Consider the following 27,909-nt stretch of genomic DNA (forward strand, 5'->3'; position numbering starts at 1 on the left):
AGCCAAAGTGCCTGGGCCGGACTTGGAGAAGTGAAGGGAGGGAATCTGGCAGGGCCGGGAGGGGCTGCGGGCTTGGCTGCTCCCCACCACCAGGTGAGCCGGCAATCGGGGGCCATGTGGGCAGCCATTGGAGCCCTGCATCAGCCTGCAGAGATTAATGGCTGCTGCTGCATTTTGCCCTTCAAATCTTACACAATTTTCACCTGTGGCCAACCCTGAACGAAAACCATATGGGGAAGGGCATTCTGGGAATCACAGTTCCAGCTGAGCTAAATCGACATAGTGCACATCTGCCAGAAATGTGACTAACACATTGTGCCTCCATCAAATCTGGAGTGATGAAGGGAATGAGTTAAAAGAGGATTATTGTGATAAAAGGGAAAATGTGGAGCTCTGTCAATAGGGTGAATGGGGGCATAGATGGTGTGGTCCAATCCCCTGGAGACAAGTGGAGAGACCATAAAGGAGGAGGCTCTAAGGGCAACTATAGACAGAGGGGAAGGTGAGAGGTGGGAGGTCAAGGGCTGAAAAATCATGGCACTGTCAAAGAATGGGAAATAGTTGGTAAGGACTAGAGGCTGGGTGATAAAGGTAGTGAGACATAAAATTGGAGCAGATATACAAGGATAAGATAACGGAGAGCTGAGCAGACCATGCTAGGTGCTAAGAACTTTGGACTTGGTTTTGCTTCATGATTTTGTGTGAACTTTTGATTTTAATTTTATATTAAATTTTATTTTAAACTATTTTAAGAGCTGTAATAAAAGAAGAAAACCCTCTCAAACATATGAGAAACCACATTTCAACACATTAGAGATGGCCAACACAATTAACTTGTGCTGTCAAGTTAGCATCCTTTAGCACAGCTCTCAAAGTAAAGCTTCTCCTATCATTTCTATTTAATTGAAAAATATCATGAGATTGCAAAAGTAGCTATTAAAAACCTGTTCCCAATTTCAAGTGTTTAACAGGGTGAATTAGGATTTTATTTTTAAGTGTTCTAAATTCTAAACTAAGCATAGAAATAAAATTGGATACTGAGTCTGCTGTAAAACTAAAATGTTATACACAAATCCAATTTCAAATTTGGGTGATAATCTTAATAATCTCATTGCACTCATTGACTGACTTTATAAAAAGCAATTTAGAACTCACCACCCTACTGTTGTGAGGAAGTTGAGCCTGTGCCCCAGAGATTGCAGGGAGCCAGGCCACCACCTCAACGCTTGAGGACGATGGGGCTTAGGGTCGGGCTGCCACCCTGATGCTTGAAGAAGGTGACCCCTAGAGCATGGCCAGCACCCCAGTGCTTGGAGATGTTGGAACCTCACCCCAGTGTTTGGAGAGAGCCCTGAGGACAAGGCATCTTTCTAGAGATGATTCTCATACCTTGAAATCTAATGGAGTTTGCCATTCAGGGTTTTAGAATTGTTTGGTACTGGTGACCCCTGTTTTGTTTCCAGTTTCTCTCTATGGCAATGGGAATCTTTAGTCTCTGACTGTCCCTCCTTTATATGTTGGAAGCAGATAACTGGTTCTAAGTTTCACAGGTCCACAGCTGGAGGGAATTGTGCCCCAGAGTAGACCACACCTGTAACTGATTTGATGAAACTTTGTATTTAATACTGTTACTGAAATGTTAAGCTTTCTGAGATATTGTGATGGAATGAATATGTTTTGCATATGGAAAGAACATTGTCTTTTTGGGGTCTAGAGAGTGGAGTATGATTATTTGAAGCTGCATAGACCCCAGAAACGACATGTTCTTGAAGCTAATCCACCCCTGTGGGTGTAAACCTATTGTAGGTGGAACCTTCTGAATAAGTTATTTCAGCAGAGGCCTGCCCCAGGTGGGTCTTGATCTTTCTGGAATCCTTTGTAAGATGAGATTCAGAGACGCACCCAGAGAGACGCTCAGAGGGAAAAGCCAGAGAAGCCTAGAAAAGACACATGGAGAACAGAGAGAAACCACGGAAACAGAGACTAAACCAGGAAAGCCAGAAGCTGGAGGCAACAAAACTTGGAAGAGAAGGGAAAGACCCACAGATGCCGCCATGTTCCATGAGGATCACTAGTAGCCGGTCTTCAGGGAGCAGACATCACCTGCTGATGCCTCAGAACTGTAAGTTTCTAAGTTAATAAATCCCCGTTGTAAAAGTCAACCCATTTCTGTTATTTTGCATTTTGGCAACTTTAGCAAACTAAATCAATTCTAATATAATACTAATTAGTTTCAGCTTTGTAGTCTTTGAGGTTCTTTTATTTTCAAAAAAGTATCCCACCATACAAAGTAGTAGTAACTTATAATGGTGATACATAAAGAATTTTAAGAGTAATGTGATATTTTAATTTGAAAGGGATCAGGCTAATGGTGAAGTCAAACAAGGATGAGGGCGGCAAGCCTCAGGCACAGTTGTAATCCAGGGGAGGGCGGGTCACATGACTTTAGAAAGTCGTAGCGGGAATGGGAGGAAAGAAGCAAGCCTAGCCTGGCCCTCAGTGAGGAGGTAGATCCTAGGACTAAGAGGATGTTCAGACGCAGTGGATGATGGAGGGACTGCAGATGGTGACTTCAGTGACTGGATGGACTTTGAAGGCTTCTTCATCTTTGACTTCCTCTACAAGCCTCGCCCAGTGGCTCTCAGGTAAAAAATGCTCAGAAAATATTTCTCAAAGTGTTACAATATATGCCAAATAACAGGGCTTTCGTTGGTTGATGATTTCTTTAGGAGTTCCCTTCAAATAGAACCATTTTATGACCCTACAGAATGTCTTTTCTTTTTTTTGAGCTGTTTTGTCAAAAATAGGAACCAGCTGCTGGTCTAACTCCTGCCTGTTTTCCCCATGATGGCTTCTTCTTAATCAATGGGTGCTTCTATTAAGAAAGTCACTTTTAAGAAATCCTGTTTGCTTTATAATTTGGATTGTGTCTGTATGGAAAATCCTCTTTTATCCCAAATGTAGTGGGTAGAATTTCTCATATTGGATTTGAAAGGCAATACAAATGCTTTAACCAGAGCGCCAACAAACTTCCTTTTATTCTTTTATGTATTAGAAATACCTAGAGAAAGGTATTTATTGCTTGAAATAATTACAGATTCATAGGAGGTTGCAAAAAAAAGAAAACAAAAACAATACAGGGAGGCCCTGTGCACCTTTCATCAGGAAATGTATTTTAAAAAGCATCTAGGAATTAATTCTCTAGTGGTGAGTGTATATATATACACACACACACACATGATGACTGGGTAAGGCAGGAATATTAAGGCAGAAGATAGCAGTATTGATATGTTAATGACTCATTAACTTTTCCCAAGAGCAGCTAAGTGTTGCTGTGTTTCTAAAGGTGTCCTGGTTGGACCAAAGTCAGTGACAAAATCCTCACAAGTATGTGGAACTTGAGGCAGTAAACATATTTCTCTGCTATTTAATTAACTCTACAGAACATAAGGCAAGCAAAATCCATCTCTAAAGGAAAAGCAGCAATCACAGCTATTAGCAAGCACCATTTAAATGCACACATGCATGCACCCCCACGCAAGCAAAACTAGTAGACTGGATCTTAAAGCTGAAATGTGCTCAACATCTCTTGTGCATTGTGTTTCTAAATAACTTGGTCTTTTTGTTGTAAAAATCAAATATTCTAGATGAGATTGATCATATTTTTGGCAAAATTCCTTTGAAACATATGACTCATTCTGATATCTGAGTTTTTTTGCCTCAAGTTTTCTCCTAATCACAGATAGCCCTTTTGACACCATCTTTGTACCCTCACAATATTTTTCAGTCCTTGTTCTTTTCCTCTGCCATTAACCAAAGTGATCACATAACCCAGACCAACATGAAGTCTTCTCATTCTGTGCATTTTCTAGGCTAGAGCTTAGTTTTACCTTACATTCTTATAGCATTTTACAGGTCCAAATGATTTCACATATGTTATCTTTTTCACTAGATCAATAGCCCTGAGGGGTAAGTATTCTTTCCCTTTTTGACTGCACAGAAATTAGAGGCTCAGGATAATAGAGAAATGCCCCAAAGCAGGGTTTATATTAGATCCCAGGGTTTCTACTTATAAGTCCAGTGATCTTTCTTCTCCACCACAACTGTTTATGCCGTTTGTAACCTGAATATCCCTCAGTTCTCAAGTTTTCTGGGACTACTTTCAGTGACTATTTCAATAAAATGGCTTGATGCCCCAAATCTCCCAAACCCCAGGAAACTCAGAATACCCACATATCTCCAAGACTGATGAGGGCCTTCCCCATACCCCATTTTTTTTCTACATCCCTTTATTTAATTTGAAAAATTTTTATCATGGATAAAGACATAAAATTTGCTCTTTTAAACATTTTTAAGTGTATAATTCAGTGACATTAATTACATTCACCATGTTGTGGCAACTTTGGCTACTGTTTCCAAATCCTTTTCATCACCCCAAACAGAAACTCAGGGCCTATTGAGCAAAAACTTCCATTCCCACCTTCCTGCAGCCCCTGGTAACCTCTAATCTACTTTCTCTATGAATTTGCTTATTCTAGGTATTTTGTAAAAGTAGAATCTTAGAATATTTATCCTTTTGTGTCCAGCTTATTTCATTCAAGAGTGTCTTCAAGGTTCATCCACATTGCAGCATCTGTCAAAACTTCATCCCTTTTTGCAGCTGAATAATACTCCATTGTGTGTATGTACAATATTTTTTATCTGTTCATCTGTTGATAGACACTTGGGTTATTTCCACTTTCAGGCTTTTGCAAGTAATGCTGCTATGAACATAGGTGTACTATATTTGTTTGAGCCTCTGTTTTCAATTCTTGGGGTACGATTGCTGGGTCATATTGTAATTCTATGTTTAACTCTTTGAGGAACCACCTGTGTTCCACAGTGACTGAACCATTTTACATTCCTGCCAGCAATGTAGGTTCCAATTTTTCCATGTCCTCATCTATATCTGTTATTTTCCTTTTTTTTTTTAAAGAATAGCCATCGTAGAGTGGGTGTGAAGTGGCATCTCATTATGGTTCTGATTTGCACTTCCCTAATGATTACTCTTGAACATCTTTTCATGTGCATATTGGCCATTGCCTGTCTTCTTTGGAGAAATGTCTATTAAAGTCTTTTGCCCGTGTTTTAATTGGGTTTTTCTTTTTGTTGAATTAAGGGTTCTTCGTATATTGTGGGTATTAAACCCTTACCAGATAAATGATTTGCAACTCTTCCATACCGTAGGTTGTCCTTAACTTTCTTGATAAAGCCCTTTAATGCACAAAAGTTTTTAATTCTGATGAAGTCCAGTTCATCTAGTTTTTTCTTTTATTGTTCATGCTTTTGGTGTCATTATCTAAAAATCCATTGCCAAATCCATGGACATGAAGGTTTGCACCTATGTTTTCTTCTAAAATGTTTATGGTTTTATCTCTTATATTTAGTTCATTGATCCATTTTGTGTTAATTTTTGTATATGGAGTGAGATGGGGGGGATTAACCTTAATTCTTTTGCTTGTGAATATCCAGCTGTCCCAGAGTCATTTGTTGAAGACACTATTCTTTCCCCATTGAATGGACTTGGCATCCTTGTTGAAGACCAATTTGCCATAGATGTGTGTAGGCCCTTTCCTTTCTAGCTCCAGTTTCCTTTTCCCACTGCCTTCTCAATCTCTGTCCTGTGCTATGTCTCTTCAATTCAAGTCCTCTTTCTGCACAGTGTGGACATGTAACTGGGCTTTCCCCAATCAAATGAGAGTGCAGTTGACAGGTACCTCTTTCATGCTTGACCCATAGACACTCATTTCCTTGCTCCGTTTTGTGCTGCTTCCTCCTTCTAAATGGGTAACCATGAGAACTATATTGAGACTGGCAGAGATGTCCTCAGCCTGGTTTCATGAGTAATCAAGTAGAGAAGAACCATGATCTGACCTGGAACATCTAGATCATTATGTGAGTGAGAACTAAATTCTATGTTCTTTAAACCACTGAGTTACTATTGAGTCTCATATCCTAACTAATTTAACCTCCCTGACCAAACATGTGCATTAAAGTAGCTTCCCAAGCAAAGGTAAATTTTTCTCTCTAAGAATAATTATAGCTTTACCTTAGGCCAACCAGTGTTTTAGATAATATTTTATGGTCTCATTACACTATGTAGAAAAAAGCATGGGCTCTTGAATCAAACAAACTTGGGTTTAAATCTGGATTAGACATTTTTTAGTTCTGTGATGCCTCTGAGCCTTACTTTCATTATTACAAAAATGGGGTGAAATGCATGCCTTGAAGTGTTCTGTGAGAATTATGTATGATAAAGTATGTAAAATATTATATCATGGGTTCCTAAATGTCTCTGGCTTACCATATACAACCAATAAATATTAGTTAGTTATTACTCAAGGAGTACATGTTTTAGATTTACCTATGGTTAAAAAAACAAAACAAAACAAAAAAAACCAAACACACATTGTGAATTATGTTCCAAGGGGAGCACACAGCTGATCCTCAGAGAACTCAGCTTTAATGTGAGAAATGTGCTCACTTACATTACCCTGCTGAATTTCTCCCAGACTATGGTCTCTTTTAAATTTTATTTTACCACTGCATACTTATTTCTAACCTATTTCTGCATAATGGCATATTCAGTCTTGGACTATTTCAGAAACATTTGTTTCCAGCTCTGATACCTCCAAGGCCCATAATAAGCACTCAAAACTTTCCATTGATTAAGTCTGGTCTACTCATATGGTAATTGACGGATCATTGGACTTACTAGGTAGGGCCTTGATTTCCCAGCCTCCAAAATGCTGGATGGAAATTTTGATGGGGGAGGGAAATTGAAATCATTCATGGAAAGATGGTACAAATGTGGAAGGTACAATCGTTATATGCTAAACCATTTAAGGCTATAATTCAGTTACTTCAAAAGCTTTTTTCCTTCAAATATTTTTAAAATATATATTTTGTATATTATAGGAGATACAAAAAAGCATTAAAAATTAAGTGACCATAGATAATCTCACCATCCATCATTACCATTTTGGTCTAATTACTTCCATTCCTTTTCAAATACATACTCCACACACACACACACACACACACACACACACACACACAAACACAGTTGTTTTGTTTTGTCTTTGTTTCTGCTCTTCTTCAGAATTGAGTTCAGACTTCAGTTTGGTATTTTTCTTTTTTCACTGAATTTCACATAGTAAACATTTTCCCACTCAAGAATATTTCTAAGGCCCAATTTGCATTTCTACTGTCAAGCCAGAGTAGCCATTTAAATTTATAATGAGAGTCAGAAAAAGTTTTGAATTCCTAATTTGTGCGTGTGTGTCAGTCCCTCTGCAGTGTTGTGAGAAATGCTGCCTTTGCCAAAATTCTCTTGGCTCCTGTCGCCTGATCCTCACTTACTCTATAGAGCTAGCAGTGCTATTTGGTAGGGTGGGGAATCCATGCCACTCACTGGTGTTCAGCCTCAGGGGTGTTCTCTGGAATACGAAGAGGGAGTTCTGGAGTTCATTATGAGTAGTGGACAGATCTTCAACTTACTTCCTGAAATGCTCACATCTAACACTTACAACTCTTAATGTCTTTTACCCAGGCTTTGAACTGCCTTTTACTTTCTTTCTGCTATAACTATTACAAAGTATGTCTTTATATAAAGAATATTAAGATATTCTGAAGGTAACATTATCAAGAAAGGGCAGGAATACTGACCTCTCATAATATGGTTGCTTGGGTATTCTGTGGAGAGATGGGACATGAATTAGTCCTTGGAAAATGTCCCAAACCATAGATTGCAAGTCTTGGGACATTGCGGGTTTCAAGCTGAATGTAAACATAACATGTTTAAAGAAAGATGAGACAGTTGATTTATGCATCAAAGCTGAAAGGTGTAGGGCCAAGACAGGAAGGAAAGGGTTTTTACCTTGTAGTCTATAGATGATACCTTCTTTCCCTCTCCCCATCAAATGTGCCAAGATCACTTAGCAGATTCATAATGCTGAACTGGCACTGAGTTTGAAGGTGGGGGAATGGAGGGGGAAGATGAAAACCAAGAGATTCCATTAGAAATTGCCCCTGCTACCTCATTACTCTCTTACTGCAAATAATACATGCAAAGCTCAGGCTATTGAGGTCTCCGAAGAATACAATTTTTTGTGGGGTTATAACAAATTAAAGAAATAAATTTAAGTCACCAGCCCAGCAGGGAAGCGTTTGGAACCCTGGGTTTGTAGTTTTTACTACTGTTCTGCAATTAAAATAACAAAGAGATCTTTTATTGAAATATATATATTTCATATGTATGTGCATACATACATACTGTTATATCCCTAGAATTGTAAATGTACTTTTCTATTTTGTTTTGTCATTAGGCTCAGAGTACTCCAAGAGTCCCTTCTGTCGCTCTAATGCCAAAACTTGTACCTGCTACTCACTAATTCCAAATAAAGAAAAGCAAGATGGAGCATAGAATGGAAGTGGAGATGTGGTGTTCTTTTATATAGAAATAGAGACTCATGTTCCATCTTTGGCTTTTTGGATTTACATGCATAGGATGCATGCCTGTTTTTATACAAAAGCTGCCTTGGAGCCAACACATTATGATGAGTGTAACATACTCAGGGCTGGGAGTTTGCAGCAGTCAGTGAAGAAATGTAGGTTGCTCCAGTGGAAAGGACACTATATCTGCTGATATACAGGCTGTTACGTGGTGCCATGTATGACCTGCCATGTGGTCCTCTTAGCCTCCCAGCAGCACCTCAGTGAAATATCCTCACCTCATTGGTAAAGACTGAGGTTCTATATATAGGTCTATAAATAAATAGTCTCTTTAAGAATAATAAGAATATTGCAAGTTGTGTCATTTTTCTTCTGTTTCTTAACAACCAGATATCAGCTAGGCTTTTATAAATCCTATCACTGATCTACTTTAATTGTATTAGATAATTCCTTAATGGAAGTAATAAACTTAGAAGACTTATGTCTTTTGCCCTTACTCTAAGGGATGTAAATGGACATGGATAACGGACCACCTATTTTTATAGCATGATATGATGTTGGAGCCAGGACAAACTTAGAGATCAAGTCCAACTTGCTCATTTCTCATAGATGGAAGCTGAGGCTCTGAGAAGCGTACAGACTTTCAAACTTTTCTCTATAACTTGCCACTCAGTTGTGTATCCTTTCCTCTACAACATGTTGCTTTCCTTTGGTGTGTGTATGTACCAACACTTGGTAAATAACAGATATATCCCAGCCAATATTCCCACTCATGTCTTAGAACATTGTTTCTAAAACCCGCATCTATCCATCTTCAGAGACTACAGCATGGAAAGATAGGAGTTTAAAATCTGTAAGAAGCATCTTAGTCCTAACAGGAAATTTCTAGGCAGCAAAATTGTGAAACATGGGAAAAGTTTTATGAAGAGATGGTGGGTGCTCTCATTCTTATCTATGCCTACGATGGTGTGTTTGGGTAATTTTCTGCTTTGAAAAAAGAAAATAAACTCCTGGAATCCTTTTGAGGTTTCAAATGCTTAGCTATTCAGAAATTCTCCTGTGTGCACTTAAGTTGTCACAATCTTCTAGAATACGTAATAGGATGCAGTTTTAAACAAACCATGTAGACCTTTTCTTCATGTTATAGGATGGATGTAGTCTTTGAACTTTACTATCTAATGTGCCAGAATGTGTCATTTTTCTTTTTAAATTAAATAATAAAAACCATCGTAGGTTGGGTAGCAATTGGGAAAGCATAGGAGAAAGAGGACTGGTCTCAAGAAGAGGATATAGGATTCTTTCCTCAATTCTGATCCTAGAAAATAGTCCTTGAGAAATATTAGCTTGTTAATTTTCTTCTGTAAAATTAAGGGGTTGGTGCGCATGAAGTTTTATCTTAAAAATGCATGATTTGGGTATCCCACAAGCATACCTAATCTGTCCTGTTTCTGTGCTTCATCACTCTTGCTCACATCATCATGCTGTAACTTAACCACACACAGTGATGCCCCAATGGCATCATGGAGCAACTGGCCATGTGACTGCAGTTTCTCTGTGATTAGAGAAATGGGAAAAGTGGTCTGTGGTTCTCCAAACACGTGCCAATAAACAATATAAAGCACATAAAGGCAGTATAGAGTAGCAAGAGTATTAAGTTTTGGAGTCAGAAACACCACCACCACCACCTGTATTTGAATCTTACTCTGTTCGTTATTAGCTATTGCTGTCCGAGAAAACCTCTTCACCTTAGGCCTCAGTTTCCTCAGTTTCCAGAGTAACCAAGAACGCTAAGGGCTGCAGACGTGTGGAGTGCTAAAGCTCTTCAGAGTTGGAGAAGGGGTATCATAAGCAAAATTATCCCCTAAGACCTTGGTCCCTTTAGAGTTCAAGAGGAGAGCCAATTACATTGTCTGTAATGTTTCAGTTCTTTGTTCTGCATAATCTGTTTTCTGAGCCAGATAATAGTAGAAAACTAGAAGCCCATGTTCTCTGGGGCAGAGCAGGCAGATAAGTATGAGGATGAAAATTACTTGTACTCCCTAATTGCTGTCCATGCCTATAAAAAAAACAAAGTGAGCTAAATTTTCACTGTCTTCTATGAGGTAATGTGAGCAACTTCCCTATGATGTTAATATCCTTCCTTCCTCAATAGTTAGTTTTTTATGCCATGAACTCTGAATGGGAAGAGGCTACATCTTATTCTTACTGCACAATGGGAGCACCTAATAAAACTCAATAAATACTTAATAACAGTCCTAGACTCTCAGAATTAAAGACCTCTTGTCTTCCACCTGGGTAATTAAAAAGCCCACTCCACAGCTTCTCTGATGGATTAGTAATTAGAAAAATGAAAGTGTTCCATGGGTCATGTTGGGTTGTCCTGGTTGGTAGAAAGTACTCTCCCACATTGAACCATGTTTATCTCAATGTAATTATTATCCACCAACTTATCATCTCTGAAGAAACACTTGGTAAACAAAAGAGGTCAAAGTCAATAGGGAATGCTACCACTTGTGAATAATCCTGCTATTAGCACTGAATTAGGACCCTGGGTCACTGGTACCATCTTCAAGGGAACAAGTCTTGTTATACCATGTTTGTCTCTCTTGTGTTTAAATATGGCTACCTGGGCTGATTTCTTAGAAATTATTCTAGCTGTGTTTACTGCAGTGGGATTTTTCTTTGAGCCAATACTTGATTAGAGAAATTCTCATCTCTCATATCTTGCCTTGTGTCATTAAAGGATGAGTTTGGTTAGGGTTTTGTAATTGCCGCCAAACTAAGAGTGGCTTAATGAAGACACTAATCATCACACAGAAAAATAAGTCTGGAGGTAGGCTATCCACAGCATCATCTTTAGTGGGCTGGATTTTCTTGTCATCAGTCATGATGACCACCAAGTCAAGGAAGGAAGAAGTGGGAAGGGAGTGTTGATTGCTTCATCCATCCATTTATCAAGTTAGTGAAGTTTTCCAAGGAGCCCCTAGAGATGTTCTCATATCTTGTTGACCCAAAAATGTATTGCATGCCATATCTAGGGGCAAATATATTTTATAATTATATGATATTAGGTATGATTGTATGTTCTTTGAATGATGGGATACAACACAGACACCCTCAAATAGAGAAAAGGCAGTACTCTTTATTACTTAACAGCTCCAAGTGGGAAGTGGCTGCTATGCAAGACTACACAGGGGATTATATCCAGGGAAAGTGTAACGGCAAGCTGGAACCATAGGAAGTAGCTTCTCTGTGGCAAGCAGAGTGGGGTAAGCTAGGTTTCATAGGCTTCCTGTGGATTGAGTATTGTGAATAATTCTGTGGGTTCAAGGAAAAAGTCATCACTGGATGTTTGACCTCTGGGTCCTCTGGCAGGTGAGCATGTGTGTTAAGGGGCATGTTCCCTATAAGGGAAATGATTGGGGCATGGGCTTAACAAACTTCCCACAAAGGGGAACTGAAAGGTTTTTAGCAATGAGGTCAAAACTAGGTCAAGGCAGCACTTACGAAATATATTACAGCAAAGAAGTGTGAAAAATTAATATTTAAATTGTTTGATATCCTAAGTGGAGGCAGGTTAAGAAGAGTGGGTTAGGAGAGTGTTGAATTAGGAGCCTTTCACATGTATCTATCACTGATCACATCATTTAAGTACACTCCCCTTCATTCCCAACTTGTATACCACTTATAATCTGTGTGTGAATAAGGTCTTGGCTTCTTGACACTTTTTGTATTTGGTTCTGTTCTGTTCCCAGTTGATTATATCTCTGACTCATTTCTTCAGAAGCTGGCATTATAATAATTATCTTAAAATTGTATAATATTTCAAAAATTTCCAAAAGCTTCCAATCATATGCCATTATTTGGTTTCTGCAGGGCAAGAATTTTTTTTTTCAATTTTACCGAGAATTTGAAACTCAAAGAACTTAGGACAAAGTTGGGCATGATTTATATCCAATTCTGGAATTTGTGCATTCTGATTCCTAAACTAGTGCTTTCTCAACTATTCCATGTTACCAGTTACACACACATAAATATATGTATATGCACACAAGTACATATATATTATATATTTTGACCTAGTAAAGCTAAATATACTTATGCTATTGTAGAAATACACATAGCTGTATATAATTGATCTAAAAATACAAAATTTTAAAAATTTTATTCATATTCTCTATTTTAATCATTGTCATGATACTTTTCCTTAATTGTTAAATATAATTGTCTTATTTCTTTGAACATATTTTTATTAGCTTCCTTTTCTGCTAAGTTCAATATCTGGTCCTCTCGGAGTTAATTTCTCGTGACTACCTTTTTCCTGTGTATGAGTCACACTTTCTGGTTTCTTGGCATGTCCTTGCAATCTTTTGTTGAAAACTAGACATATATTACAATCTCTGGTTTCTGATTTCCTTCTCCAGGAGTTATTTTTATTGCTGTTTTATGCTGGCTTATTTATTTGTATTGTGAATTGCCTGGAATAATTCTTTAGAATTTGTCTCCCCACAGAGTGCAACCATTGAGAAGTCTGCTCAGTTTTGTTTCTGTTTTTTAAATCCTTGTTTTTATTTTAAGCCTGGCTTTCTAGCCGTTGCTCTTGGGTCTATACAACATAGTGGTCAGGTAATGATTGGTCAGAAGTTGTGTTTAAACACTTTTAGTCAGTGGATCTGTGCGTGAGTTAGGAAACACATTAAATGTTAAGGTAGTTTACTATTTAGTGTTTTCTCCCAGATTTTACTTTCTCCTGAGCCTCCTCATGCCTCTTCCACAGGTGCGTAACTCACATTCAGCCAGGGACATGTAGGTAGCAAGGACCTTCTCCATTATTTTTGGTTGTCAACACAGCCATGTACATATGCATTCTGTTCCAGACTATCAGGGATGTTATCTCTCATTAATCATCTGCCACCAAAATCTCTATTGTTTTGACAGTGCCTCTGCATGTCACTCCATGTACATCCTCCTGGCAATAAATCCTGCTGCTTTTTATGACTTGCCCTAGCTTGATAGAACTGTTTCACTGATGGAAATGGGGGGATTGGAGCAAACTCAAGCAAAAATGCCACAGAGCCCCACTGTTCTTACCCAAGTTCAGTAATTCTTCTTGAGAATACATTTCCAAATGTGTTGTATGCTTTCAGTCAATTTTTAGAATCCTAAACAGTCACTTTTGACCATTTTGTCCAGTGTTACTCTTTCTTTTGGGGAGAGGATTTGCTGAGTTTCTTAGCCCACCTTTTCATCCTCAGGAGATGAGATTTGAACTGAATCTTAAAAGGCAATTAGATATTACGTAAGCAAAGTCGGGGTTGAATACCGTTCTGGGCAGAAGGAAAATTACATGCCTAAGGTATAGAAAGATAAGAAAGAATGGTGAGCGTGAGATCAGCTAATTATTCAAAATACTTAAAGAATGTATATTCACGTGCACGCATGTCTGTGTGCGTGTGTGTGTGTGTTGGGCAAAGGAGGTGACGAATAGGAATATATAAGGCTAAAGTTGTAGGAAAAGTTGGTTTGTGAAGGAGCTTGTAGGCCAGACTTATAAACTTAGATTTTATTCTAGTAACAGAGGAATGATTTGAATAACTTCACATCTTAGTAAGATCATTCTGGTAGCCTTATGGAATGCAGACTGGAAGAAGGATATCTGGACTCAAGTTAGTGAGACCACTAAAGAGACCTGTTTTAGAACAATAAAAGATGTGTACTTGGAGGGCCACAGGGTCACAACTATGCCCAACTCCAGGGTTGTAATCTACAAATTTGTCTATAAAGTCTATTTAAAATCACAGACTATGTGAATGGGATCCCCTAGAGTTGATCAGTGGGAGGCTTGTGTAGTCACACGTGGTGGCCCTAAAAAGACTTTGCAATGACACTGATGGAAATAGAACTTACTTTGTCATATTTTGACAATGCAGTATAGTATAGAATACACAGTGTGTAACGTAAAAGGATTTAAAATCCAATCTTCTAAAGCAAAGATGCCAGAGAGCTGGCCTAAAAATAGTTTTCATGTGTTTGAAGCATTATTCAGTGGAAGAGAAGAACCACTTTTTATCGTTTCCAAAGAGAGCAGAAAAATTAGAAATGGCTTCAGCAATGGTGGTTTTGTTGAATTTAAGGCACTATATCCTGATTCCTCTCAAATAATAAATCCAAATATCTAGGTGAATCTTCTTTTCTAGAGATCTTTAAGAGAAATATAGACAACTGCCTCTGTCTGTCTTCATCTGTTTCAAATACATGGCTGGAGCCTTAGTGCTATTTCTACACCACTATTTTCCCCTTAAATCTTATACTATTGAAATCCTTCACTTCAGAAGAAAGGATAAGTGAGGTGTAAAATCCATTTTTGCCTTTAGGGTTTTTTTTTTTTTAAATTCAGTATTATTGAGAAATATTCACATACCATACAAACATCCATGGTGTACAATCAACTGTTCATAGTACCATCATATAGTTGTGCATTCGTCACCCCAATCTGTTTTTGAACATTTTCCTTATACCAGAAAGAATCGGAATAAGAATTAAAAAAAATAAAATAAAAAGGAGCACCCAAATCATACTCCCAGCCCACCCTACTTTTCATCTAGTTTTTGTCCCCATTTATCTACTCATCCATCCGTATACTGGATAAAGACAGTGTGATACACAAGGTTTTCACAATCACACTGTCACCCCTTGTAATCTACGTTGTTTTACAGTCATCTTCCAGAGTCAAGGCTACTGGGTTGGAGTTTGGCAGTTTCAGGTATTTACTTCTAGCTATTCCAATACATTAAAACCTAAAAAGTGTTATCTATATAATGCATAAGAATGTCCACCAGAGTGACCGCTTGACTCCATTGAAATCTCTCAGCCACTGAAGCTTTATTTCATTTTATTTCAGATCCCCCTTTTGGTCAAGAAGATGTTCTCAATCCCACGATGCCGGGTCCAGATTCATCCCTGGGACTCATATCCTGCGTTGCTAGGGAGATTTACACCTCTGGGAGTCCAGTCCTACTTAGGGGGGAGGGCAGTGAGATCACCTGCCAAGGTGGCTTAGTTAGAGAGAGAGAGAGAGGGTCACATCTGAGCAACAAAGAGGCACCAGGGGGAGACTAGGGTTATTTTTTTAATGTGGAAAAAATTACTGTACTTGGAATCAAATACCGCATCTAGCCTTGATTAAGTATCTATCTTATTCCACTTACCTGTGAAACAAGCAAAATGCATTAAATGGTCATTTCTAAATACCTTTTTAGCTGCATATGAAAAGCTCCTATGTGCTGCAGACAAACCACTACATTTGTATTTTTCTTAAAACAATGTAGAAAGTTCATCTTCCAGTAATGGTAGATTAGGAAATTCAGAGCAACTTTTCTGCTAAGATCAGCTGGAAAACCTGGGCAAAGTATAAAAATACATCTGTCTCAAGGCATTAGAAAGGTAACAAGATGGTGAGGAACTATGGAATAAACACTAGAGAAAACCAGAGAGTCTTGCTTTTGGAGCTGCTGTCTTTCTAAGGGCATCTACCGATCCCCAAATTAGTGGTTAAGAGTCTGAGAAACCCAGTAGAACTTTTGGCAGACTTTCAGAGCTAGAAAGACAAAAGCTGAATTTCCCATCTGTTTGGGATTGAATCACATCCCTCACAAAAGGTATGTTCAAGTCCCTACCCATTGTCCTGGGAGTGCAGACTCATTTGTAAATAGGACCTTTGAAGATGTCACTAGTTAGGTATGCCCAATCTGAAGCAGGGTGGGCTTTAATCTAATATGGCTGAGGTCCTTATAAGCAAAGGAAATTGGACATAGAAAAAGAAGCCACAGGGAAAGAGGCTGGAAGTAAACAGAACCCAGAAGAGAAAGGTGAGTATACCACCAGGTGCCTTGCAGGTGCCTTGACAGAAAAGTGAAGGACCAAGGATTGCTGGCAGCCAGCCTCGAAATACTATAGTCTTTGGGGAGAAAGCATCACCTTGCTGACACCTCAGTTTTGTACTTCTCCTAGCCTCAAAACTGTGAGCCGGTAAATTCCTGTTGTTTAAGCCAGCCCATCGCATCATATTTGTGTTTGCATTGGAAGACTGAAACACCAACCCTACCAAGGAAAGCAGGCCGTCATAAACTAGTAGTGTTTGTGAGAATGTTTTGCAAACAGAAAAGTATGTAAGTATACCAGTGAATATAAATAGAAATTAATGATAAGCATGATAACAAAACTAAGGGCTGCACATTAGATTAAAAGCAACTATGAGGAAAAAAAAAGAGATTTGCATTATGAGCAAGGCACTATAAGGATTTTTTTTTTTGGTCATATCATACACACTGATAATACGGAAACTACTTGTAAAATTCTAAATGTATTTTCCTCTTATTAGGTGGTCTTTTAGTTTTGGTGCCCATTTTACTCTGTTCCTTGCAAAAGGGCCAAGAATAAATGCACAAGTAGAATGTTAGCATGACCAGATTTTTAATAATTGGTACAATAGCTTAATTTGGAGATTTCTTTTTTTTATTTATTTCTATTTTTTTAAATTTATTTTTTATTTTTCTAAAATAGAGTTTATTGCAATATTTTTTCTTCACAAGAAATGTGTTGGCTATATTAAAAGCCACAAACAAACAAAACATTTTTTTTCCTAAATTCTTCAAATCTCATGGATTTTGAAACCATCACATTTTTTTTAAATCTTCATTTTATTGATATATATTCACATACCACACAGTCATACAAAACAAATCGTACATTCGATTGTTCACAGTACCATTACATAGTTGTACATTCATCACCTAAATCAATCCCTGACACCTTCATTAGCACACACACAAAAATAACAACAATAATAATTAAAGTGAAAAAGAGCAATTGAAGTAAAAAAGAACACTGGGTACCTTTGACTGTTTGTTTGTTTGTTTCCTTCCCCTATTTTTCTACTCATCCATCCATAAACTAGACAAAGGGGAGTGTGGTTCTTATGGCTTTCCCAATCCCATTGTCACCCCTCATAAGCTACATTTTTATACAGTCTTCAAGATTCTTGGGTTCTGGGTTGTAGCTTTATAGTTTCAGGTATCTACCACCAGCTACCTCAATTCATTAAAACCTGAAAAGTGTTGTCTATATCGTGCATAAAAGTGCCCACCAGAGTGACCTCTCGGCTTCTTTTGGAATCTCTCTGCCACTGAAGCTTATTTCATTTTCTTTCACATCCCCCTTTTGGTCAAGTAGATGTTCTCCATCCCATGATGCCAGGTCTACATTCCTCCCCGGGAGTCATATTCCACGTTGCCAGGGAGATTCACTCCCCTGGGTGTCTGATCTCACGTAGGGGGGAGGGCAGTGATTTCAACTGCCAAGTTGGCTTAGCTAGAGAGAGAGGGCCACATCTGAGCAACAAAGAGGCATTCGGGAGGAAGCTCTTAGGCCCAATTATAGGGAGGCCTAGCCTTTCCTTTGCAGCAACAGTCTTCCCAAGGGTAAATCCTATGGTAGAGGGCTCAACCCATCAAACCACCAGTCCCCTATGTCTGTGGTCATGTTAGCAACCATCGAGGTGGGGTAGGCCAATACCCCTGCATTCTCCACAGGCTCCTCAAGGAGGCTCTACATATGTTTTTCCTTGTTTTTTTTTTAACTTTTTTTTTTTTTAAATCAACTGTATGAAAAATAAAAAGATAAAAGAATAATTAAAAAAAAACAGACAATAAAAGAACATTTCAAAGAGACCATAACAAAGGAGTAAGAAAAGACAACTAACCTAAGGTAACTACTTTACTTCCAACATGTTCCTACTCTACCCCAAGAAAGTTACCTAATATAGCAACATTTCTGTGAACTTGTTCCTACTATACCCATCAGAAATTTACAGACCATAGTCATTCCTGGGCCTTCCCGAATGTTAAATTTACCCATGATAGCTTACCTGTTCTTCTTGGATTATTGTTCCCCCTTCCTTAATTGCTCTTTATTGATAGTTCCCCTACATTCTACATTATAAACTGTTTGTTTTACATTTTTCAAAGTTCACATTAGTGGTAGCATATCATATTTGTCTTTTTGTGCCTGGCTTATTTCGCTCAGCATTATGTCTTCAAGGTTCATCCATGTTGTCATATGTTTCACGAGATCATTCCTTCTTACTGCCGCGTAGTATTCCATCGTGTGTATATACCACATTTTACTTATCCACTCATCTGTTGAAGGACATTTGGGTTGTTTCCATCTCTTGGCAATTGTGAATAATGCTGCTGTGAACATTGGCTTGCATATATCTGTTCGTGTCACTGCTTTCCGATCTTCCGGGTATATACCGAGAAGTGCAATCGCTGGATCGAACGGTAACTCTATATTTAGTTTTCTAAGGAACTGCCAGACTGATTTCCAGAGTGGCTGAACCACTATACAGTCCCACCAACAATGAATAAGAGTTCCAATTTCTCCACATCCCCTCCAGCGTTTGTAGTTTCCTGTTTGTTTAGAGGCAGCCATTCTAATCGGTGTTAGATGGTATCTCATTGTGGTCTTAATTTGCATCTCTCTAATAGCTAGTGAAGCTGAACGTTTTTTCATGTGTTTTTTGCCCATTTGTATTTCCTCTTCAGAGAACTGTCTTTTCATATCTTTTGCCCATTTTATAATTGGGCTGTCTGTACTATTGTCATTGAGTTGTAGGATTTCTTTATATATGCATGATATCAGTCTTTTGTCAGATACATGGTTTCCAAAAACTTTTTCCCATTGAGTTGGCTGCCTCTTTGTCTTTTTGACAAATTCCTTTGGGGTACAGAAACTTCTAAGGTTGAGGAGTTTCCATATATCTATTTTTTCTTTTGTTGCTTGTGCTTTGGGTGTAAAGTCTAGGAAGTGTCCGCCTTGAAGATGTTTTCCTACATTATCTTCTAGGAGTTTTATGGTACTTTTTTTTTACATTGAGATCTTTGGTCCATGTTGAGTTAATTTTTGTGTAGGGTGTGAGGTAGAGGTCCTTTTTCATTCTTTTGGATATGGATATCCAACTCTCCCAGCCCAATTTGTTGAAAAGACCATTATGACCCAGTTCAGTGACTTTGGGGGCCTTATCAAAGATCAGTCGGCCATAGATCTGGGGGTCCATCTCCGAATTCTCAATTCGATTCCATTGATCTATATGTCTATCTTTGTGCCAGTACCATGCTGTTTTGACAACTGTGGCTTTATAATAAGCTTCAAAGTCAGGGAGTGTAAGTCCTCCCACTTTGTTTTCCTTTTTTAGAGTGTCTTTAGCAATTCTAGGCATCTTCCTTTTCCAAATAAATTTGATAACTAGCTTTTCCAAGTCTGCAAAGTAGGTTGTTGGAATTTTGATTGGGATTGCATTGAATCTGTAGATGAGTTTTGGTACAATTGACATCTTAATGACATTTAGCCTTCCTATCCATGAACATGGAATATTTTTCCATCTTTTAAGGTCCCCTTCTATTTCTTTTAGTAGAGTTATGTAGTTTTCTTTGCATAGGTCTTTTATATCTTTGGTTAAGTTTATTCCTAGGTATTTGATTTTTTTAGTGGCTATTGAAAATGGTATCTTTTTCTTGAGTGTCTCTTCAGTTTGTTCATTTCTAGCATATAGAAACATTACTGACTTACGTGCATTAATCTTGTATCCTGCTACTTTGCTAAATTTGTTTATTAGCTCTAGTAGCTGTATCATCGATTTCTCGGGGTTTTCCAGATATAAGATCATATCATCTGCAAACAATGACAGTTTACTACTTCTTTTCCCATTTGGACACCGTTTATTTCTTTGTTTTGCTGGATTGCCCTGGCTAGCACTTCCAGCACAATGTTGAATAACAGTGGTGACAGCGGGCATCCTTGTCTTGCTCCTGATCTTAGACGGAAGGCTTTCAGTCTCTCACCATTGAGTACTATGCTGGCTGTGGGTTTTTCATTTATGCTCTTTATCATATTGAGGAAGTTTCCTTCAATTCCTACCTTTTGAAGTGTTTTTATCAAAAAGGGATGTTGGATTTTGTTGAATGCTTTTTCTGCATCTATTGAGATAATCATTTGATTTTTCTCTTTTGACTTGTTAATGTATTGTAATACATTGTTTGATTTTCTTATGTTGAACCATCCTTGCATGCCTGGAATGAACCCCACTTGGTCATGGTGTATGATTTTTTTAATGTGTCTTTGGATTCGATTTGCAAGTATTTTGTTGAGGATTTTTGCATCTATATTCATTATGGAGATTGGCCGGTAGTTTTCCTTTTTTGTAGCATCTTTGCCTGGTTTTGGTATTAGATTGATGTTAGCTTCATAAAATGAGTTAGGTAGTGTTCCATTTTCTTCAATGTTTTGAAAGAGTTTGAGTAAGATTGGTGTCAGTTCTTTCTGGAAAGTTTGGTAGAATTCCCCTGTGAAGCCATCTGGCCCTGGGCATTTATTTGTGGGAAGACTGTTGATGACTGATTGGATCTTTTTGCTTGTGATTGGTTGGTTGAGGTCTTCTGTTTCTTCTCTGGTCAGTCTAGGTTGTTCATATGTTTCCAGGAAATTGTCCATTTCCTCTACATTATCCAGTTTGTTGCCATACAGTTGTTCATAGTATCCTCTTATAACTTTTTTAATTTCTTCGGGATCTGCAGGTATGTAACCTTTTTCATTCATTATTTTGTTTATATGGGTCTTTTCTCTTTTTGATTTTGTCATTCTAGCTAGGGGCTTGTCAATCTTGTTGATCTTCTCAAAGAACCAACTTTTGGTGACAGTTATCCTCTCTATTGTTTTTTTGTTCTCTATGTCATTTATTTCTGCTTTAATCCTTTTTATTTCATTTCTTCTACTTGGTCTAGGATTGGTTTGCTGTTCATTTTCTAGGTTCTTCAGTTGATCCATTAGTTCTTTGATTTTGGCTCTTTATTCCTTTTTAATATATGCGTTTAGTGCTATAAATTTCCCCCTCAGTACCACTTTTGCTGCATCCCATAGGTTTTGGTATGTTGTGTTCTCATTTTTATTCGTCTCTATATATTTAGCAATTTCTGTTGCTATTTCTTCTTTAACCCACTGATTGTTTAGGAGTGTGTTGTTTTACCTCCAGGTATTTGTGAATTTTCTAAGTCTCTGATGGTTATTGACTTCTAATTGTATTCCATTGTGGTCAGAGAATGTGCTTTGAATAATTTCAATCTTCTTAAATTTATTGAGGCTTGTTTTATGTCCCAGCGTATGATCTCTTCTGGAGAAAGTTCCATGAGCAACTAGACAAGTATGTGTATCCTGGTGATTTGGGATGTAATGTTCTATATATATTTGTTAAATCTAATTCATTTATCATATTGTTTAGGTTTTCAATTTCCTTATTGGTCTTCTGTCTGTTTGATCTATCTATAGGAGAGAGTGATGTGTTGAAGTCTCCCACAATTATTGTGGAAACATCAATTGCTTCCTTTAGTTTTGCCAGTGTTTCTCTCATGTATTTTGTGGCACCTTGATTGGGTGCATAGACATTTACAATTGTTATTTCTTCTTGTTGAATTGCCCCTTTTATTAGTATGTAGCAGCCTTCTTTGTCTCTCATAACATCCTTGCATTTAAAGTCTATTTTATCTGAGATTAATATTGCTACACCTGCTTTCTTTTGGCTGTAGCTTGCATGAAATATTTTTTTCCATCCTTTCACTTTCAATTTCTTTGTGTCCCTGTGTCTAAGATGAGTCTCTTGTATGCAACATATTGATGGTTCATTTTTTTAAATTCATTCTGCAAATCTATATCTTTTAATTGGGGAGTTTAATCCATTTACATTCAACGTTATAACCGTGAAGGCATTTCTTGAATCAGCCATCTTATCCTTTGGTTTATGTTTGTCATATATATTTTTCCCCTCTCTCTATTAATATCCTTTATTGTACCCATACCGAATCTCTTTAGTACTGAACCTTTCTCCAAGTCTCTCTGTCCTTTCTTTGTTTCTCTGTGTGTAGGGCTCCCTTTAGTATCTCCAGTAGGGCAGGTCTCTTGTTAGCAAATTCTCTCAGCATTTGTTTGTCTGTGAAAAATTTAAGCTCTCCCTCAAATTTGAAGGAGAGCTTTGCTGGATAAAGTATTCTTGGTGGGAATTTTTCTCACTCAGAATTTTAAGTATATCGTGCCACTGCCTTCTCACCTCCATGTGGCCGCTGAGTAGTCATTACTTAGTCTTATGCTGTTTCCTTTGTATGTGGTGAATTGCTTTTCTCTTGCTGCTTTCAGAACTTGCTCCTTCTTTTCCGTATTTGACAGTGTGATCAGAATATGTCTTGGAGTGGGTTTATTTGGATTTATTCTATTTGGAGTTCACTGCGCATTTATGATTTGTGTATTTATGGTGTTTAGAAGATTTGGGAAGTTTTCCCCAACAATTTCTTTGAATACTCTTCCTAGACCTTTACCCTTTTCTTCCCCTTCTGGAACAGCAATGAGTTTTATATTTGGATGTTTTATATTATCTATCATATCCCTGAGGTCCATTTCCATTTTTTCAATTTTTTTCCCCATTCTTTCTTTTGTTCTTTCATTTTCCATTCTGTCATCTTCTAGGCCACTGATTCATTGTTCAACTTCCTCTAGTCTTGTACTATGAGTATCCAGAATCTTTTTAATTTTGTCAATAGTTTCTTTAATTTCCATCAGATCATCCATTTTTTTATTTAGTCTTGCAATGTCTTCTTTATGCTCTTCTAGGATCTTCTTGATATCCTTTGTATCCCCTACTATGGTCTCATTGTTCATCTTTAGTTCTTTGAGTAGCTGCTCTAGGTGCTGTGTCTCTTCTGATCTTTTGATTTGGGTGCTTGGGCTTGGGTTATCCATATCGTCTGGTTTTTTCATATGCTTTATAATTTTCTGTTGTTTTTGGCCTCTTGGCATTTGCTTTAACTTGATAGGGTTCTTTTAGGGTTTGTAGACCAATTGAAGTTCTTATCTCTAATTTATCAGATCTACATCTTCGTGGAGTACACTTTCTCTAACTAACCAGCAGTTGGCGTCCACGAGCCACCTGTTCTCCACAAGCCAGTTCTCCCCTGCTTTGCGTTTGTGGTGAGTGTGGGAGTGACTCTTGTGGGGTCCAGTTGGTGTACCAAGCTTGCGTGTGTAGTTGGTGTTGCCCACCGTGTATATGGGATGTGTGTCTGGGCGGTCAGGGAGGGGGTGTGGCTCTAAGAATCAAATCTCCCTGGTGTTCCTGGAGTTTTAAAGCTGCTGCAATATTCTAATACTTCAGTTCAGTCCTGCCACAGTTTGTCTCTGCCACTGACCCACAAGTCCTTGGTATTGCCGTATGGCCCCTGAGACTTGCGAGTGGGACCCTCTTGCAGGCCATACACCCCCTGGTCCTCTGTTGAGGGATGACTGTGCTATGTCACAGGTGAGTGCCGTCCCCCCAGGGCAGTTCTGGGCTGCTGGGCTGTGTAGGGAGGCTCCCAGTCTGCTGAAATGATGGCTGAATGGGGCTTTGTTAATTCACACTGCTCCACCTTCCCAACTCTGGGACAACCAACTGTGGGTGCAGGGAAGGCTAATGTGCACACCAAGTTGTGGTGTGTGCCTGTTATTTGAAGCACTTCCATCACACTGGGTTGCCTGGGGCAGCTCTGGGCTATGGGGCTGGCGACGGGCAGGAGTGTTTCCTGTCCACCAGGATGATGGCTGTGAGTGGACACCCCCCTTTTCTTGGGAAGTTGTGGTGTTTAGTGAATTTTCTCAGTCAGTGGATTATTGCCTTTTCTCTCAGAGTTCTCTTAGTTCTGCTGTTGTCTTGGCCTGCCCAAATTGCAAGTCTTTGAGGCTTTCTGTGTTGGGCTTCTTAGAGTAATTGTTTTAGAAAAAGAAAAAAAGATTAAAAAAAAAAAGGGCCCTCCTCACAGATCTAATGGGTTATTGAATGCTAAGAGACAAAGCAATTAAGGCCATTAAGGAGAGGTCCACAGGGCAGAGAGATCAGTTTTTCTTCAGGATTTGCATATGAGCCTCAGGGCTTGAGCTCTGCCTTTCCCCTTTCTATGTTCACCAGAACTCCAAAAATCCTCTGCTTTTATTTTGGAGTTTTTCTTTCTATTTTTTGCTATGCCTGTCTCCTCTCTGCTGGGCTGGCTGCTCTCAGATTCTCTGGTTTCTGGTGTGAGTCTATCTATGGTTGGAGTTTCGATCAGTAGAATGAGTTTCTGATAAGAGCTGCCACTGCAGTTCTCCCTTCTCCTTCCCGGAGCTGACAGCCCCTCCTCCCACGGGACTGAGCCTGGCAGGGAGGGGCGCGGGTCCCCTGGCCACAAAATCTTACAGATTTTGCTGATCTCAGCAGTTCGACGTGTTCATGAGTGTTGTATGAAGCATGCCCAAAGCCAAATTGCTCTGTGGTGTCCAGTCCACGCAGTTCCTGGCTTTCTACGTAGTTTCCTGGAGGTGGAGATTTCTTTTTATAAGCAAGGCATACATTATCATAGGAAAAATAAATTAATATATTCGTTTGAATGATTATTGGTTTAATGTTTTAAAAAATTGACTTCTTATTCTAAGATGAGAGAATACAAAATTTTCCTACCTAATTCTAAATGGTTGTAGGGAAAATTGTATTTGGAAATGTTAACCAGAGTCCCTGAGAGAATGCAAAGATGTACAGTTTTGAGCTCTTCATGACATTGGAGGTTCCAAGATACCCTTCTTGTCAGTCTCTGGAGCTTTCTGTATGGAATACTGATGTGAAAAAAAGGTAGCCTCTTCTAAAGTTCATTTCTATTGTGATTTAGTTCAGAGAATCAGGTGTTGTTAGTAGGGAATAGGTGGAAAACCAGATGATAGGAATTCAAGCTAACTAACAGTGATATTATGAAATCCTGAAAGCTTTGCTGTTTTTTTTTTGTTTTTTTTTTTCCAAAATACTTTCAGCACCAATGCTCATATATAAATGATGTTTAAATTATTATTATGGGCTATAAAGACCAGGTGTTCTAGTTTGCTAATGCTGCAGAATGCAAAACACCAGAGATGGATAGGCTTTTATAAAATGGGGGTTTATTTCACTACACAGTTACAGTCTTAAGGCCACAAAACGTCCAAGGTAACACATCAGCAATCGGGTACCTTCACTGGAGGATGGCCAATGGCGTCCGAAAAACCTCTGTTAGCTGGGAAAGCACGTGGCTGGCATCTGCTCCAAAGTTCTGGTTTCAAAATGGCTTTCTCCCAGGACGTTCCTCTCTAGCAAGCTTGCACCTCTTCAAAATGTCACTCACAGCTGTACTCCGTCCAGTCTCTTTGAGTCAGCATGCTTTATATGGCTCCACTGATCAAGGCCCACCCTGAATGGGTGGAGTCACGCCTCCATGGGAGTATCCCACCAAAGTCACCACCCACAGCTGGGTGGGGCACATTCCAAGCAAATCTAACCAGCACCAAAACGTCTGTTCCACAAGACCACAAAGATAATGGCATCTGGGGGACACAATACATTCAAACCGGCACACCTGGTGAACATGAAGTTCTAATAGCTGATTCTAATGGTGACGTAGCTGTTTATCTCTGTGGAAATGGAAAGACTGACTTGGGTTGTATGTATTCATCCAGAGACATCAGACAAGGGATGAGAGCCAAACAGGGAGAGGGTGATGGCATCCCAGGCAGTAAGGTGGTTCTAAGATTTTGAAATGTCCTTTAACTTTTCATTACGGGGTACAACTTGGAAAATATCACAAAAGATTGTATATACCAAAGACTAGAGAACAGAGGGCAGATATAATTGGCTCAGGCTCATGGACGCTTCTTTTAAATGTACTCAGTATAATAAGACAAAATAGAATCTAAAATTATCCACAAATAGTTAGTATTCATCAAAAATGATGCCCCTTAAAAAAAAGTGCCTTCTGAAATGGTTTGGAGAAAATAGGTCTGTCCAAACCTTTTAGGTTACTTAATCCAGTTAGTTGTAAAACTTACATATTTTTAAATTTTTTGTTGTATTGTATTTATGTTTTTATGTTTTTGTTTTTGTTAGAAAAGGACAGAGCCTTACTCAGTCTTAACTCAAGTCGTCAAGAAAATCTGAGGTGTTATCAGTTATTTCTGGGAAAAAGAGCACAGAAATTCCTACCCACCCCCCCCACCCCCCCATGTATCCAAGTATGTCTGTATAAGTCTGTGCTTCAGAGTAAATATTCTGACCAGTGCCCCTTTAGATGCACACATTGCAGGAAAAGAAACTGGGGTTAGGAGTCAGGCAGGCATGGCTTCTGCCTGCTCATGTGTGTAATCATCATCAAATTACCTAACTTGGTGGGTCTCAGTTTCAACATTTTTAAGCAGAAAGGAAGAAGTGAGGGAGAGAAGGAAGGAGAGAAGAAGTAATGGAAGGAAAGGGAAGGTAGGGAAGATAAAATGAAAGGGAAATCATAATGCCTACTGCCTAAATTGTTGAGAATTTGAAAAAGAAAATGTTTGTAATGTTCTCAGTCACACCTAAGTGCTCAATATGACATAAGGTTTGAATTAAATGCTCAAAACACTTCATTTCCTTTTATTTATTTTGGTATATTTTCTTTGGGTAAAAGGTATTAGAGGATATTCCACTGGTAAGAAAGGTGAACACTGTAATATCAGTTTGGAAGACTTCTAAAAGGAGGGATAGTGCGTTGTGATCAATGCTACAGAGAAAAGATTCGGACTGAGGATGAAGGAGCCCATTGCCCAAAAAGGGCAACTCATTAATTATAGAACAAGTACTTAAGAATTATACTCTAATAACTATGCTACAATTTATAGGCTTTTGGCAGTGGCAAATGTTGTATCTGTTCCACAGCTTCTTGGTGGGAGAATTCTCTTCTATGCCTTTTCTTTTTAGGTGATCTGTATCCAACTTTCTTAGCCTCATTCATATCCAGCAGCCTTTTCATAGTGATACTAAAAGAAAGCAATTTTAGCTGGACAAGGATAACATTCATTTATGGTTTGGCTAGGGAAAAGAGATCAAAAATAAATTCAAGAAAATTGAATGTATCCCAAACATTTTTTTCTATATAATGAGCAAATTTACTGTCTTTGTGATAGTCTACAAAGTAAAGAGAACCTCTTTTCCCAGATCTCTAAGTGAAGGATTTTGCTTAATGACATCCTTTGATGTGTAGCTGAAGTTGTAAAATTTACTTAACATAATAACCCGTTAGTACTTATAGTATAAAAGAAGAATATGAGCTTCGGAGTTAGAGCTGAATTCCAAGTCCAACTTTTTAACCTTTGAACTACTCAGCTGCTCAACCTGCTTTGCTTTCCTTGTCTATAAAATCAGGATACTACTGCTTTGTTCATAGGGTTGTAACAGTTACTAAATGGTTGAAAGTAGATGCTTAAAATATGTCTATGGCATAAGAGTTACACAATCACGTGTAGATATTCTAT

Source organism: Choloepus didactylus, chromosome 7 (genome assembly GCF_015220235.1).
Source record: "Choloepus didactylus isolate mChoDid1 chromosome 7, mChoDid1.pri, whole genome shotgun sequence".
Classification (NCBI taxonomy): domain Eukaryota; kingdom Metazoa; phylum Chordata; class Mammalia; order Pilosa; family Megalonychidae; genus Choloepus; species Choloepus didactylus.